The following is an 18,187-nucleotide window of genomic DNA, read 5'->3' as shown; positions in this document are numbered from 1 at the left end:
TGAGCTAGATAACATCTAAACGAACTAAACTCAAATCAAACTTCAGATAAATTCAAACTCATAAATAATAAACTAAATCAAACTTCAACAATCATTTATCTTATTAAATAAACTTGAATATTCTTAAACTCAGCTCGACTAGTTTACCATTCTAATGCTGGAGAAAGGATGACTGTCATATTTAGATCCTATTCTCCTATATTACAGCTCTTCCAAATCTTTACTTTTCAGAACAGCTGCCTTAAACTATCATTTAACGTGTCACAAAAAGGTTTGAAAAAACACATAAAACAATGTTTTTGACATACATATTTTGGAGTTTATGGAGCCGAAGATGATCTATCATGATATAAATTCCTAAGTATAGAGAAAAAATGCTTTTAACTCTAATCACAAATAATTATTATCATTATAATCCATCGAATAGTAATTATTCATCTTACAAAATTATTACTTGTAGCGAAAGAAGTGTGTATATATATATACACGCACATACGACCTTGTTATGCTACATGCCTGGCCTGCTTGCATGCTCGACGTGCACGCCAAGCGTACACGACTGAGGGGACATATTGAATGGTGGCAAAAGGTATATATATATATATATAAACAAAAATTAAAACTACCAAAATTTTAAGTGCTCACGTGGTATAATATATATATATATATTTAGGGTGTTTAAGGTTTAAGAAATTTTTATTTTTTCAAAAATAAAAAAAATGATTGTGGATCGTTCCACAACGAATATATATATACTTTACTGCAGACATTTGCTGTGCGTGACATTGGTCCAGGTACCTGAAATGAATCCAAAGCGTTTGGATTCATCCAGTAAATTTTTTTTATGATATATATATATATATATATATAGTGACTATCAGATAATCAAATTTAATTTTGATAATAACAAAGGTTTAAAATTAAACTATATTGTAACTTAATAAGATTGACTAAATGTGCAAGTAGTGTAAAATACCGGAAAAGGGTAGATAATAATAAGGAAAATTTTGGAAATTTTTGGAAATTTTTCAGGAATTTTACGGAGCTCGTATGGACGAGTTAACGGGGATAAAAATGGGGCTCGGGAAAGCCTGTTTAGGCTACCCCATTTAAGCGAGGAAATGTTTATTTTCCTAATTCCTTTTTTTTTTATTTTCTTATTTTCCTCCACCAAATTCACGCCGTGCTCTAACCTCCGCCGACGGTTCCTTGCCTTCCCGAGCATACAAAAGCCCTACTCGATTTTTCCTCTTCCCCTTCTTCTCCCTTTGTGCTTCTGCCCGACACCGCCGAACTCTCCCCTATCCCCCTCTTGCGTCGATCGTGTTGGTCCAACCTTAGGTCAAGGTTGACCTGGTTGACCAGACTCGAGTTGACTTGACTCGAGTTGTGTTTTGATGTTTGATGAGTTATGTTTGACAAAGTTTGACGTGAACAGAAAAGTTGTATCTTGATGTTTTACAAGGATACAAGCTTGGGAGATTGTGGGTGCAACCCGTGGTCAAGGTTGACCTGGTTGACCTGAGGTGAGTTGACCTGACTCGGAAAAGTCCAAGCAGGAAGCTTGGCACGGGAAAAGTCCAAGCAGGGAGCTTGGCATGGGAAAAGTCCAAGCAGGGAGCTTGGCACGGGAAAAGTCCAAGCAGGGAGCTTAGCATGGGAAAAGTCCAAGCAGGGAGCTTGGCACGGGAAAAGTCCAAGCTCCCAAGTCCAAGCAGGGAGCTTGGCACGGGAAAAGTCCAAGCAGGGAGTTTGGCACGGGAAAAGTCCAAGTGTGGAGACTTGGCACGGAGAAGTCCAAGTATGGAAGCTTGGCACATGGGAAGTCGGAGAGGGCTCGGTAGCTCGTTCTCCGGACTGTGGTCAGAGAGGGCTCGGGAGCTCGTTCTCTGGACCGGATGGAAGTCGGAGAGGGCTCGGTAGCTCGTTCCCCGGGCGAGAGGGCTCGGTAGCTCGTTCTCTGGACCGGATGTGGAAAGTCCGTGAGTGAAGCCAGGCGGATAAGTCTCGTGAGTGAAGCCAGTTGGAAAGTCTCGTGAGTGAAGCCGGCGGTGGGAAAGTCCCGGTGAGTGAAGCTGCAGGAAAACCCTAGTGAGTGAAGCTAGGTGAAAGTCCCGTGAGTGAAGCCGGGCGGTGGGAAAGTCCCGGTGAGTGAAGCGGTGAAAGTCCCGTGAGTGAAGCCGGGAAAATACTAGTGAGCGAAGCTAGGTGAAAGTCCCGTGAGTGAAGCCGGAAGGAAAATCCAGATGGATCAAGGGTGATCGACATCCGGTGTTGAGAAGGTCAAGTAGGTCAAGGGTGACCGGATACTTGACACGAAGAGAAAGTCCAAGTGGGTCAAAGGGATTGACCGGACATTTGGTTGGGAGTCTTAGCGGTCAAGGAGTGACCGGATGCTAAGCATGATGTACCAAGAGGTCAAGGTTGACGGATGTTGGTTTGGAAGGCTTGGGACTTGGTTTGGGCAAAACCAAGCTCCAATCGATCGATGGATCGATCCGTGATACTGGTATTTGGATCGGTCCGGTGACCGATCGAGCATGCTGAATTTGCTGAATTTCGATCGGTCCGCACCGATCGAAACAACGATCGAAGGCAAGAAGTTCGGGAGAAAAGGAAGGGACATGCATGCTGATCGGTCCTCGGACCGATCAGAGGAAGCTCGATCGGTCCCAGGACCGATCAGATTCTGGACCGATCAGACATAGCTGATCGGTCCAGCTTAGCTTGATCGGTCCCAAGACCTATCGAACACTCTGGACCGATCGAGTGTGCTGATCGTCAGAGCCCCAGCTGCGACAACGGCTAGTTTATGTGTCTTCTTCTTCGCAGATTATATATCGAGATCGAGGGCCTCTACAGGAACAGTTCTTGCTCTTCCTCCTTACTGCGATTTGAGCTTTGCTGAGCTCTCGGTTTGCTGAAGCTTCGCGTGAGCTTCGTGCTGGTTTTCTAGCTGCTGGAGCCGTGAAGCTGCTGCTTCATCAACGGACTCCGACGAGAAGGCAAGCAAGTGTGTTTACAATTTCTATTGTTCTTGTTTGTTTCCTCTATTGTTGTACTCCTCTGTTTTGCTGTTGCAAAGACTTTGTGGTGAGGTTTCTCCACCCAGAAGGAGTTCATATTAGCCGGTTATCCGGGGTTTCATCCACCGACGGATTGATAGGCTTCGTCCACCTTACGGACACGCCGAGGAGTAGGAGTTTCATCTCCGAACCTCGTTACATCGCTGCGTCTAAGGTTTGATCTTCTCGTTCTCGTTTCTATTATTGTATTTCCGCTGCGCTAACCTAATTCGTAGGAAGAAACGCGAATTTGGGGTCGGCTATTCACACCCCCCCTCTCTAGCCGCGTCCGTCGATCCTAACAAGTGGTATCAGAGCGAGGTCGCTCTTCGTTGGATCAACACCCGGGGGAGCACGAGCTAGAGAATGGAGTTATTTGGAGAAGACATCACAATTCCACCTTTCTACGATCGCGACGACTTCGCGTTTTGGAAGGTAAGAATGAAGTACTTTCTTATGACTAACCTTGAAAATTGGAGTTGTGTTCAATTAGGTTTCAAGCCTCCGATGGACAAGAAAGGAGAAACCCTAGAGAAGAAGGAGTGGACCAAGGAACAAGTCCACCAATCCCTAGTCAACGATGAGGTATTGAAAATTTTTGAATTTTCTTTACCTAATGATGTTTTGTGTAGGATAGGTGGATATAACGATGCCAAGGAGTTGTGGAACAACTTGGCAAAGTTCCATGAGGTGAACTCCACTTCAAGTCATGAAGAGGAGTCAAGTGAGCCAAGTAGCTCACTTCATGGAGGAATGGATTTAGAAGTTGAGGGCCACTCAACATCTAAAGAAGAAGAGGAGGAGAGTTCTTCTTCAAGTTCGGAGCAAGAAGAAGAAGCTTCTACCTCCGGAAGGGATGAAGGAGAGAGCGTTCATCCATCCTCAACTCTAGGTAACTCAAGCCATTTAGTTTCTAGCAAATTACACATAATGTGCTTTGAGTGTAGGGAATTTGGACATTACAAGTGTAAATGTCCAAAGAGGATTAGAAAGACTCCACCGGCGCCAAAGGTCAAGGAAGCCGGAGTCCCAACACGCAAGGGCAAGGAGCACGTGATGTGCTTCCAATGCAAGTGAAGGGGACACTATAGGAGTCAATGTCCGAGGGGGAGGCAACCTCACAAGGACAAAAGACCGAGCACGTCAATAGGGGGAGCGAAGGCAAACCCTAAGGTAACATTTAAGTCTCACTCTTGCAATAAGACACATGCTAGTAGTTTTGTTGCAATTGTTAATAATGATAAGCATGCTAACTTTAAGAACCAATATATGTGCTTAGGTGCTAAACATGTTAGCCTAGGTAAGGACAACACTAGAAATGTCAATCCTAGGATTAACTCATCTAAGGTTAGGAAGAACCTAGGTAGAAATCCCAAATCAACTAGACACATGCCTAGGAATACCTCAAAGAAAAAGGATAAATTAAAGCTTGAGGTATTAGAGAAAGAAAATCTAGTCTTGAGGTCAAGACTTGACTCTCTAGAAAAGGCTCTTAAGGATTTGCCCCTAGGGTCTAGGGGTCAAAAACCCAAGTCCAAGGACAAGAAAGGTTTGGGTCACAAACCTAAGTCCCAAGTGGTCAAGCCCACTTATCACAATGTTCCATTAGATTATGGAACAAAATCTAGGGCAAGGAAGACCATCACCAAGGTCACAAGGGGAGTCACCCCTAGAGTTGATCTTGATGAGTCCCAAATGACCAAGGCTTCAAAGCCTAGGAGGGTCATTAGAAGGGTTGCTAGGGAAGTCATCCCTAGTGAATACTTAGTGAACCCAATGAGCTCCAATAGGTATTGGGTTCCTAGGAGCGTGATTTCATCACGCTAGATTAGTTAGGGTGTGCCAACCTTACTTGAATAGGTAGTTAACCTAATCATGGCAAAATGTGGCACTTTAGGATTTTTCAAGGTATAATCAAGCCTTGAAAATGAAATTAAGAATTATTCCTAAGGTGATTAGAATGTGCCTATCAAATTTGAGGAGTTTTCTAGAGTCAATCTAATTGGCACATAGTGATCTAAAAATCTTTGGTATAAGATGCTAGGTCTATTACACTTAGGAATATAGAACATATGGCAAAATGATCAAAATTATCAAAAATGACAACTAAGGCTAGAATTAGGTATTTTCTATACCTTTATATATTATTTGCCATGTATTGTTTGCCATATGCCATGTCATGACATCATATTTATTTTATGATCACTTAAAATGTCATGATAATGCTTAGGTTAGTTAAATGTCATGCCTTATTTAAGTTTCATACTTTATGCCATGACATCATGACATTGACACATGTTTTTACTTATGATATCATTATATGCCATGTCATCATCTTTTGCATTTATAATCAATTAATTTGATTTAAGGACAAAAACATAATTTGATACGGAAATCAAATTGTTGTTTAGAAAATGCATGAGAACTTAGATTAAGCTAACCTAAACCCATATCTCACATCAAAATTGACTTGGATGTGTTTGATACACCTTAGATGTGTGTGAGATATTAGGATTGTGAGTTAGGATCAAGGTGCATAGTTCTTGTACCTAGATGAGCCTAATTCGAAATTGGGGATCATAGGGAAAGCTTGTGTACAAGTCATGTACATTTAGCCCTAAGATTGTGATCCCAAATTAAAGGGTTTAAAATCATTTTAAAATTGATTTGAAAAACCTTGATGAAGCTTTTCTAGTGATAGCTCTCATCATTGAGCAAAGTGATACAAAGATGAGTTAACTTTGAGCTATTTCAAAGACTTTTGAACTTTGTATCAAGATTGAAAAATGGAAGCTATTTTCATAGAAAACTATTTTTCCATGATAGTATATGTTATGAGAAATGTATTCTCAAAGTTTTACAATTTTTAAAATTTTCTGTGATTTTCTAGAGGTTTCTGAATTTCGGGAGAAGAAAAATTCAGAAATCAGAAATCAGAGGTCGTGGACCGATCAGGAGGTTCCCTGATCGGTCCAGGTCTGTGTGGATCGGTCACTGGACCGATCCAGAGGGAGCCTGATCGGTCTGGTGACCGATCAGGGCGTGCCAAATTGCTGAAATTCAACTGGTTGTCTGAAATTTCAGCTCGGGAGTTGGTATTTTGAAGGGTTGAAACTCTCAAAGACATTGTTGGTGCAATGGTAAAGGGGGAGTTGACCTTTAGGGAGAATTTTACCTATTAGTCAAGGGGAGTTGACTTTTAGGGGGAATTTTTACTCCTAAAGACTTGAGTGATATGGGATTATCATTAAATTAATTGTTGACCTTAGTATCAAGGGGGAAATTAAGGGTTTCAATGAAAGGTATGGGACCTTCATTAGAAAGAAACTCTTGACCTTGATTCACTCTTTTTGATGTGTGTCAAAAAGGGGGAGAGTGTAGGTTTGGGGAGAATGTTCAAGGAAGAACATTAGAAAACCTAAGTTTGATTATGAGTTTTGTCAAACATCAAAAAGGGGGAGATTGTTGGTGCAACCTTAGGTCAAGGTTGACCTGGTTGACCAGACTCGAGTTGACTTGACTCGAGTTGTGTTTTGATGTTTGACGAGTTATGTTTGACAATGTTTGACGTGAACAGAAAAGTTGTATCTTGATGTTTTACAAGGATACAAGCTTGGGAGATTGTGGGTGCAACCCGTGGTCAAGGTTGACCTGGTTGACCCGAGGTGAGTTGACCTGACTCGGAAAAGTCCAAGCAGGAAGCTTGGCACGGGAAAAGTCCAAGCAGGGAGCTTGGCATGGGAAAAGTCCAAGCAGGAAGCTTGGCACGGGAAAAGTCCAAGCAGGGAGCTTGGCATGGGAAAAGTCCAAGCAGGGAGCTTGGCACGGGAAAAGTCCAAGTGTGGAGACTTGGCACGGAGAAGTCCAAGTATGGAAGCTTGGCACATGGGAAGTCGGAGAGGGCTCGGTAGCTCGTTCTCCGGACTGCGGTCAGAGAGGGCTCGGGAGCTCGTTCTCTGGACCGGATGGAAGTCGGAGAGGGCTCGGTAGCTCGTTCCCCGAACTGTGGTCAGAGAGGGCTCGGTAGCTCGTTCTCTGGACCGGATGTGGAAAGTCCTGGTGACTGAAGCCAGGCAGACGGATAAGTCCTGGTGAGTGAAGCCAGGCAGTGGGAAAGTCCTGGTGAGTGAAGCCAGGCAGTGGGAAAGTCCTAGTGAGTGAAGTCAGGAAGTTGTGAAAACCCTAGTGAGTGAAGCTAGGTGAAAGTCCTGGTGAGTGAAGCCAGGCAGTGGGAAAGTCCTGGTGAGTGAAGCCAGGCAGTTGGAAAAGCCTAGTGAGTGAAGCTAGGTGAAAGTCCTGGTGAGTGAAGCCGGGCAAGGGAAAATCCAGATGGATCAAGGGTGATCGGACATCTGGTGTTGAGAAGGTCAAGTAGGTCAAGGGAGTGACCGGATACTTGACACGAAGAGAAAAGTCCAAGTGGGTCAAAGGGATTGACTGGACACTTGGTGGGGAGTCTTAGCAGGTCAAGGGAGTGACCGGATGCTAAGCATGATGTACCAAGAGGTCAAGGTTGACCGGATGTTGGTTTGGAAGGCTTGGGACTTGGTTTTGGCAAAAACCAAGCTCTGGATCGATCAGTGGATCGATCCAGTGATACATTGGGTATCTGGATCGGTCTGGTGACCGATCAGTAATAAACAAGATAGCCTCGAGTGTTATCGATCGGTCCGCACCGATCGGAAACAACGATCGAAGGCGAAGTTCGGGAGAAAAGGAAGTGACATGCATGCTGATCGGTCTGACCGATCAGAGGAAGCTGATCGGTCCTCGGGACCGATCAGGGTCCGCCAGAGACTCTCTGGAAGCGTTCTGATCGGATCGATCGGAGGAAGCTCTGATCGGTCCCCAAGACCTTTCGAACACTCTGGACCGATCGAGTGTGCTGATCGGTCAGTCTAACCGTTGCGACACAACGGCTAGTTTATGTGTCTTCTTCTTCGCAGGTTATATATCGAGATCGAGGGCCTCTACAGGAACAATTCTTGCTCTTCCTCCTTACTGCGATTTGAGCTTTGCTGAGCTCTCGGTTTGCTGAAGCTTCGCGTGAGCTTCGTGCTGGTTTTCTAGCTGCTGGAACCGTGAAGCTGCTGCTTCATCAACGGACTCCGACGAGAAGGCAAGAAAGTGTGTTTACAATTTCTATTGTTCTTGTTTGTTTCCTCTATTGTTGTACTCCTCTGTTTTGCTGTTGCAAAGACTTTGTGGTGAGGTTTCTCCACCCAGAAGGAGTTCATATTAGCCGGTTATCCGGGGTTTCATCCACCGACGGATTGATAGGCTTCGTCCACCTTACGGACACGCCGAGGAGTAGGAGTTTCATCTCCGAACCTCGTTACATCGCTGCGTCTAAGGTTTGATCTTCTCGTTCTCGTTTCTATTATTGTATTTCCGCTGCGCTAACCTAATTCGTAGGAAGAAACGCGAATTTGGGGTCGGCTATTCACACCCCCCCTCTCTAGCCACGTCCGTCGATCCTAACAGATCGGCCAGCATCGACCAACACCGAATGCCAGCAGCCGGCTAACCCCTTGCCTTTTTCAAAGTCGCCTCCGCCGCATAGAGCAGCGCGATGCCCTATAGCCGACCTTCCCTTTACCCTAGCATGGGCCGCCCCTTTTGTAGGAGAGAGAGACGAGCCCTAGTTTTGATCAGCCGTCGTCGCCTCGGCATTCAGGAAGCAGCCACCGTCAACCCCTCTCCTAGCCTCCAGTCGCTGTGCCCTAGTTCCAAACCCCTACCGGCTCCTCTTCTTCCGATCGCCTTCAGCCGTCCTTCTCTCGGATCGCCACCCCTTGCGCTAGCGAGTTTAGCCGGAAGAGGGAGTACCAAGCTCTCTACTGATCTTCCTACCCTAGTACTGTTTGCGATTCTCTGATCTCTTCTTTGACTGACGGCGAGGAGCACATATTCACCCTAGCAGCAATTTTAGAGGTAAGTATCATACCTAGCTATGGATTTTGGACTTGATCTTGCTGGAGTGGTGTTGATTTGGGAGTTATGTATCCGAAGGTAGAAGATTTGCAAGATTCCATCCACCACGATACTGTTCGCTGGAGTTTTCCTTCGTCGATCGTTCATCACCTCCGACTAGTGGAGAGAAAGAGGTAAGATGAATAGATTATTTATTGAATTAGCTTGTCTTGATGATTCTGGATTTGCTTTTCTTGATTCTGGTCAGTGAAGTATCCAGTAAGGAGGTTGGGCTCTATGGAGGGTCTTGGTTCCGGCAGCTATTCCATCTAGCAGCCGTCTTGTTGTCAGCAGCAACACTCCCTGCTGTGGATCAACAATCATGGCTGTGAATCAACAATCATGGCTGTGAATTGAGGTAAGAAGTAGAAAAATAGGTTTCATTTGTTGTAGCATACACAGGTTTGAAGCTAGGAAAGGTTATAGATGATTCAATCAGGGTGTATTGATTGGGATTGTGTGGATTAGGGTTTTCCCTAATTTAGTCTTATGGATTTTATTTAGCTATTTAAATTCTTATGAATTTTAGCTAAATAAAAATATATATTGATTGACGTAGGACTTTGACGCGAGACGAGCATCTCGACGTCGGATTTGGATTAGTTTGGACTTTTCGATTGGAGGCGGGTACTTTGACTTTATGTCATTTGATATGCATAGTAATGTTTTTAACAAATAGCAACGATTGTGTTTCTTATTTGCTTCGGTTGATCACTACCTGATCTGTTACATGCTTGTTTGTTTATTTGTTATGCACATCATGTTAGTACTTATCTGATTATACATGCTTATAGGGGTAGTGACACAATCATGTTATATATTATGTTCAGGACCTAGGGTTTTTGATACCTTATCTGATCTGTGTACCTTTGATTTGATTCATTATCCTATGGTATACATTTTATATTTATATATGGATATTACTATGCTGTTCAGGATATTGTCATGTTTAGTGTCATGCATCATCTCGCATGATTGCATGTTGTGCGATAGTTTGCTCCATTATTGTCGAGCACATCGCCATACATGTATCTGTACACACCACCACTCATGGGTTAGTGGTATATCAGACAGGTGTGTGGCAGTTCTGTTGTTTAGCTCCGTTGGTCTGGTGACTCAGCGTGGTAGCCGGCAGACAGTTCTGCTCTGTTTGGCTCCGCTGGTTTAGTGTAGTAGCGTGGTAGCCGGCAGGCGGTTGGACTTTGTTTGGCTCCGTTGGTCCGCTCATGGGTAGTGTGACGCAGTGTGGTAGCCGGCAGAGATTCCTCCCCGTCATCGTGTACCGAGAGATGAGAGCATTGAGCTCCCCCATTTATGATTTGGGGTAGGAGGATAGGTGTACTCCGACAACATCCCGTCCACTCGGTCACTCATCAGAAGCAGTGACGGCAGAGTGCACGGTTGTCACAACCTTACCCACTCAGTCTCACCATTGTGTGTGAGATGGCTGACTGGAGTCAGGGGTGACCATGTCATTGGCATCATATGCATGATGCATTTATTGTTTGTGTTTGCTGCATTTACTTACTGCATTTATATGGATGCATATGGTTGACATGCATACAGGATTTATGACACTCTCGGTCTGACGCCTTGTTGTACTTATACTCTGGTCCTGGGTAGTACAGTTTTCTCCTGCTTATTTCAGTTGCATTTACCCTTCTTGTATCAGGAGACTGTACGTATGATTAGTACTGGTTGTTATTTTCTTTATTATGCATATCAGTTGTTACCCGCTGAGTTGTTGAACTCACTCCCGTGGACACTATTTTTTTCAGGTACTAGGTTGTTTATAGTGTCGCTTTGAGTATCCTACATGCCGGTCCCCACGTCACATCAGAAGACCTGCCTCCGCTTGTGTTTATTTCTATTTTTGTATATGAAATTTGTGTATTTAGCTTTGTGTTCCGATTTTGTTTCTGGAGTGTTGCCTTGTTGTGTGGTGTAAGCCTAGCCGGCTAACAGTCTTATATTTTGGTTTGTATTTGGTTTTCTATCATTTTCCGTTGTGTTTTTATTGTATCAGCCGAGTAGGCTGCATATAAACTGCGTGGTTGTGTGGATATTCCAGCCGCCTGTGGCTGAGGTATATAGTGCATGTAGAAAGGATTCAGATTGTCACCCGCACAGGGGAGATGTTGTCGGAATTTCCTCTGGCAGAGACTCCTCTGGGGCGTGACAATTTAGTGGTATCAGAGCAGGTAACGATACTTGCTATATGTTCTGGATTTTCGAGATTTATCTGATATCAATTTATTTGGTATTAGAGCACGATTTACGAGTCTTATATCCCGTGTTTCGGATTTCATGTTTTGGTTTTCTCGATATGACTTTTCGGGTTTTGGGACCTGGCAGCGGCAGGACATCTCCAAGCTATAGGAGGTATGTTGGTATATTTTTATCATATACTTTTTGTTAGTGTATGCCCTGTTGGCTATTACAGTTTATGACATGTATTAGCATTCTTTATTAGTACCTGTCTAGTTGATATAGCATATATTTTATATGTTAGGTAAACCACTGGTCATGGTTGACTCTAATAGAGATCAATGATTACAGACTCTGGTGATTTTTCATATCATACTATTAGTAGTTTTAGCTTCTGTTACTACTAGTAGGAGATGGAGGCATATACTAGCCTCTGCTTTTGTTAGCGGGGTAGTAGATGATACCTACATATTCATGTTGACTTAGCCAGTAGTGTACCATGTTATCTTAGTTAATTTCATCAATAGATAATTGATTTACTCTTGTTACATCGGTTAGAAGAAATCTGATTTACACTTGTTGATTTGGGTAGTCGTGGATTGATATACCTTAGTTGCTTGTGGAGGATTAAGGTATTCTTGATCAGTTAGTAGATGACCGGATTAGTTTTTGTTGGTCCGATTAGTAGGGGATTGTCATACTCTATTTTTAGAGATTCGAATCTTTGGATTATTTGTGCTTAGTTAGGTATCTAGAGCACATTTGAGTATATGACTTGCACTGACGTGGGAAAGACTGAATTAGTCGTATACCGTTGTCAGTTTGGTCAATCTATAGAGGATCGATGTATCCTATTCCATGGATACGTTAATTTTAGACTGTATGTACCTAGTTGGATAACATAGAAGGTAGCATAGGGAATATCAGGTTGATTGGATTAAATATGCTGATTCTGCATATCTATGTGGTGTGTACATATGATTATTATATGTTGTAGGGTGTTATGATGGACGATCTAATTGCATGTAGTGGGTGTATATTTTTCCAGTTATGATTGTTGTGGCTTTTTAGTAGATTATATCTGAGTGGTCTAATTAGTTTATTGGAAGTGTTTTTTGTTGATTAAATCTATGTTGTGAAATGTGCACATGTATTTGAGTGTTTTATTGGAGGTATCTTATCGACTTAATCTAAGTTGTGATATGTGCAGATGTGTTCGGTGTAATATTTGAAGTATCTTGTTCATCATATTTGTCCTGTGTGTAAACTTGTGTCGATTATGATTTGTTGGAAGTATTACGTTGATTATACTCTTGGCATAGGTGTATATATATCATGTGAGTGTTGTTTGAGGTGTATTGTCGATTATACCTATGTTAATATATGCACACGGGTTCGGTATGCATTGTTGGAGGTATCACGATGATTTATACCTATGTTGTGAGTATGTTTGGTGTATACTAATTGGAGGATTATGTTGATCATACATATGTTGTGTGTGCACGTGTGCCGGGTGTATGGTTGGTAGCATCATGATGATTCTACCTATGTTGAATGTAGAATGCTGAGCGTCTACATTATGTTATTCGTTGTATTACCCTGTCAACTAATTCTCCTATTAGTGGGTGACCGACCCACTAGGATGATGATAGAGTTGACTATGGATTTGATTTGCTTACTAGGTTGTTATACCCTAAGCTAACCACAGTGATCTGTGGTAGAGAGATCTCGTGCAGTCTCTAGCTGGATAGTTAGGTGCCTTGGGCACTTATGGATTGTTTGTGGTGGAGCGCTGCTCCCACATATCTTGGGTTGTTGTGGTGGAGCGTTGCTCCCACATGTTATGGATCGTTTGTGGTGGAGCGTTGCCTCCACATATTGTGGATTGTTTATAGCGGAGCATTGCTCCCATATTTATTGCAGATACATATTTCGGTTTATTTGTGGTGGAGCGTTGCTCCCACATATGGAGGATTTCTTGTGGTAGAGCGTTGCTCCCACATATGTGGTATTTCGTGTGATGGAGCGTTGCTCTCACACTGGAGGATCTATTCTTTGGTGATTTATATCGTTGGTGATCAGATTCCTGACTTATTGTCGGGGATCTTATGGTTAGGAATGTCTGTGATACGAACATTATGTACCTTGGTTTTACCATTAGGACTTGCGGAGCCTTAGATGTTATCATGGACTCGATGATTTTGGTATCCCTAGAATATTGGATCAGAATTCGTTATCGTTATTGACGATGTGGTGTTTTATTCCTGATCTGAGGTGTATCACGTACACCATCTTCGCATAGTTCTAAGGATGTTTCGACGGAAACATTATATGTGAATTCAGTACTGCGCATTTTGATTGTCTTCTGTGAGATGATTGAGATACATGGTCACCAGTAAGGGTATACCGTGGATCCACAGGAGATAGAGTTTGTTACCAGTTGGGAGTTGTCATAGTCTATACATGAGACTCGCAACTCCCTTTGTCGAGCTAGTTATTACCGGAGGCTCGTTAGGGGTTTTCCACGCGTTGCTATGCCATTGACTCGCCTGATCAGGAAAAGCATGAAGTTTACGTGGTTCGAGGACTACGAGACCAGCTTCTAGGAGCTGAAGCGGAGATTAGTGTCGGCTATAGTTTTGATTTTACCTTCTGGAGAGGATGGATTCGTCTTCTTTACAGGGTTTGTGCACTGTTCTGATGCAGCACGACAGAGTAGTCTCTTATGCTTCTCGTCAGTTGAAGGAGCATGAGAAGAACTACCCTGTACATGGTTTGGAGCTAGCCGCCATCATCTTTGCTTTGAAGATTTGGCGGCATCATCTGTACGGTATTACTTTTGAGATTCTTATGGACCATAAAAGTCTCAAATATCTGTTCACTTAGAAGGAACTCAATCTCCGACAAAGGAGATGGATGGAGTTCTTGAAGGATTATGACTGTACGATTGGCTATCACCCGGGGAAAACTAATATGATTGCTGACGCACTCAGCTGGAAGTCCAGAGGGACTTTGGCTTGTCACCGAGTTTCAGTCACAGACTTGATTCAGGGTTTCTCCGAATTAGACCTTCAGGAACAGGGACAGACAGAGCAGGGTATTCTGGTTACCATGGTTGCTCAGTCGTCGATCAGGACGAAGATCGGAGAGGCCTAGGCCTGTGATCAGTATTTGCAGTTTATTGGCAGCCAGATAGCTTTCGGGCAGCAGACCGAGTTCACACGAGATGAGGAGGGTATTATATACTTCCGAGGCAGATTATGCGTACCTCAGTCTCACCGGTCTTGCAGAAGCTACTTCAGGAAGCTCATCGCTCTCGATTTGCAATCCATCCAGGTGGGACCCGCATGTATTGAGATTTGAGGTGTTCCTACTTGTGGAACAGCATGAAGAAAGACATCGCGGAATTTGTAGTAAGATGTCTTGTTTGTCAGCAGGTGAAGGCTGAGTATCAGAGACCTGCCTGGTTACTTCAGCGGATTCCTATTCCTGAGTGGAAATGGGAACATATTACCATGGACTTTGTGGTGAGTTTGCCTAGAACACGACGAGGCCATGACGCGATTTGGGTAATCGTTGATCAATTAACTAAATCCGCACACTTATTAGCGATCCGGAAGACTGATTCCCTGGATCGATTAACAGATCTATATTGCCGGGAGATCATCAGACTACATGGTGTTCCTTTGAGTATCATTTCGGATAGAGACCCTCGTTTCACGTCTCGATTCTGGCAGAGTCTGCAGCAAGCCTTGGGCACCTAGCTCCAATTCAGTACAACTTTCCATCCGTAGACAGATGGATAGTCAAAGCGGACCATTCAGACTTTAGAGGACTTGCTGAAATCATGTGTATTGGATTTTCGGAGGCAGTTGGGAGGACCATTTGTCATTGGTAGAGTTCTCCTACAACAAGAGCTTTTCATTTGGTTATCCAGATGACACCGTTTGAAGCGTTGTATGGTAGGCCTTGTCGGACACCCACCCTCTGGGATGAGGTTGGGGAGGCCCAGCTGTTGGGACCTCATAGAGCTTAGCATGAGGCAGAGTTGGTCCATACTATCAGACGAAGGATGTCAGAGGCGCAGGACCGCCAGAAGAGTTATGCTGATCGGAGACGCAGATCCCTGGAGTTCTCTACTGGCGACCATGTATTTCTGTGCATCTCACCCACGAAAGGGGTGAAGAGATTTGACATCAGAGGTAAGCTAGCTTCATGATACATTGGATCTTTCCAGATCTTGGAGAGAATTGGAGCGGTAGCTTATCGTTTGGCGCTACCACCAACTTTGGCAGGTGTTCACGACATATTCCATGTGTCTATGCTGAGAAGATACATACCCGACCTGACGCATGTGCTGACAGATATCTCAGTTCCTATTCAGCCTGATGTCACTTATGAGGAGGTTCCGGTACGGATTCTGGACCGGAAAGAGCGTCAGTTGCGAAACAAGACTATCCGGATGGTTAAAGTCGGATGGCATTATCTTACGGACGAGGAGGCTACTTGGGAGCTCGAGGATACAATCTGAGCTCGATATTGATATCCCGACCTTTTCACTAGAGGTATGTAAGTTATGGCTCCATTCATCATTTATACTGTGATAGCTTTTGCTATTACCTACTGATGATAGATAACGAAATTTAGGAACGAAATTTTTATTAGTGGGGGAGAATGTAAAATACCGAAAAAAGGGTAGATAATAATAAGGGAATTTTTTGAAATTTTTGGAAATTTTTTGAGAATTTTACGGAGCTCGTATGGACGAGTTAATGGGGATAAAGATGGGGCCCGGGAAAGCCTGTTTAGGCTACCCCATTTAAGCGAGGAAATGTTTATTTTCCTAATTCCTTTTTTTTTCTTATTTTCCTCCACCGAATTTACGCCGTGCTCTAACCTCCACCGACGGTTCCTTACCTTCCCGAGCATACAAGAGCCCTACTCGATTTTTCCTCTTCCCCTTCTTCTCCCTTTGTGCTTTTGCCCGACACCGCCGAACTCTCCCCTCTCCCCCTCTTGCGTCGATCGGCCAGCATCGACCAACGGCGAATGTCGGCAGCCGGCTAACCCCTTGCCTTTTTCGAAGTCGCCTCCGCTGCACAGAGCAGCGCGATGCCCTACAGCCGACCTTCCCTTTACCCTAGCGCGGGCCGCCCCTTTTGCAGGAGAGAGAGCCAAGCCCTAGTTTTGAGCAGCCGTCGTCGCCTCGACATTTAGGAAGTAGCCACCGTCGACCCCTCTCCTAGCCTCCAGTTGCTTTGCCCTAGTTCCAAACCCCTGCCGGCTCCTCTTCTTCTGATCGCCTTCAGCCGTCCTTCTCTCGGATCGCCGCCCCTTGCGCTAGCGAGTTTAGCCGGAAGAGGGTGTACCGAGCTCTCAACTGATCTTCCTACCCTAGTACTGTCTGCGATTCTCTGATCTCTTCTCTGGCTGACGACGAGGAGCACAGATTCACCCTAGCAGCGATTTTAGAGGTAAGTACCATACCTAGCTGTGGATTTTGGACTTGATCTTGCAGGAGTGGTGTTGATTTGGGAGTTATGTGTCCGAAGGTAGAAGATTTGCAAGATTCCAACCACCACGATACTGTTCGCTGGAGTTTTCCTTCGCCGATCGTTCATCAACTCCGACTAGTGGAGAGAAAGAGGTAAGATGAATAGATTATTTATTGAATTAGGTTGTCTTGATGATTCTGGATTTGCTTTTCTTGATTCTGGTCAGTGAAGTATCCAGTAAGGAGGTTGGGCTCTATGGAGGGTCTTGGTTCCGGCAGCTATTCCATCTAGCAGCCATCTTGTTGTCAACAGCAACACTCCCTGTTGTGGATCAACAATCATGGCTGTGAATTGAGGTAAGACGTAGAGAAATTGGTTTCATTTGTTGTAGCGTACACAGGTTTGAAGCTAGGAAAGGTTATAGATGATTCAATCAGGGTGTATTGATTGGGATTGTGTGTATTAGGATTTTCCCTAATTTAGTCTTGTGGATTTTATTTAGCTATTTAAATTCTTATGAATTTTAGCTAAATAAAAATATATATTGATTGACGCAGGACTTTGACGCGAGACGAGCATCTCAACGTCGGATTTGGATTAGTTTGGACTTTTCGATTGGAGGCGGGTACTTTAACTTTATGTCATTTGATATGTATAGTAATGTTTTTAACAAATAACACGATTGTGTTTATTATTTACTTCGGTTGATCTCTATCCGATCTGTTATATGCTTGTTTGTTTATTTGTTATGCACATCATGTTAGTACTTATCTGATTATACATGCTTATAGGGGTAGTGACACAATCATGTTATATATTATGTTCAAGACCTAAGGATTTTGATACTTTATCTGATCTGTGTACCTTTGATTTGATTCATTGTCCTATGGTACACATTTTATATTTATATATGGATATTACTATGCTGTTCAGGATATTGTCATGTTTAGTGTCATGCATCATCTCGCATGATTGCATGTTGTGCGATAGTTTGCTCCATTATTGTCGAGCACATCACCAGTTACATGTATTTGTACACACCACCACTCATGGGTTAGTGGTATATCAGACAGGTGTGTGACAGTTCTGCTGTTTGGCTCCGTTGGTCTGGTGACTCAGTATGGTAGCCGACAGACAGTCCTGCTCTGTTTGGCTCCGTTGGTTTAGTGTAGCAGCGTGGTAGCTGGTAGGCGGTTGGACCTTGTTTGACTCCGTTGGTCAGCTCATGGGTAGTGTGTGTTGGGACCGAAAATGGAGCTAGAGGGGGGGGGGGTGAATAGCTCGGTGTGATCTCGTGCTCGTCGTTGCTTGCTTCTTCAAAGATATGCATCAGAAAATACAAAGAAACAAACATACAACGCTAACTCTAGGATTTACTTGGTATCCACCTCAACAAGAGGTGACTAATCCAAGGATCCACACACTCACGCACCCTCCACTATAAAA

This window comes from Zingiber officinale, chromosome 6A (genome assembly GCF_018446385.1).
Source record: "Zingiber officinale cultivar Zhangliang chromosome 6A, Zo_v1.1, whole genome shotgun sequence".
NCBI lineage: Eukaryota > Viridiplantae > Streptophyta > Magnoliopsida > Zingiberales > Zingiberaceae > Zingiber > Zingiber officinale.
The sequence above is the reverse complement of the archived record's forward strand: the minus strand, read 5'-3'. Positions refer to the sequence as shown.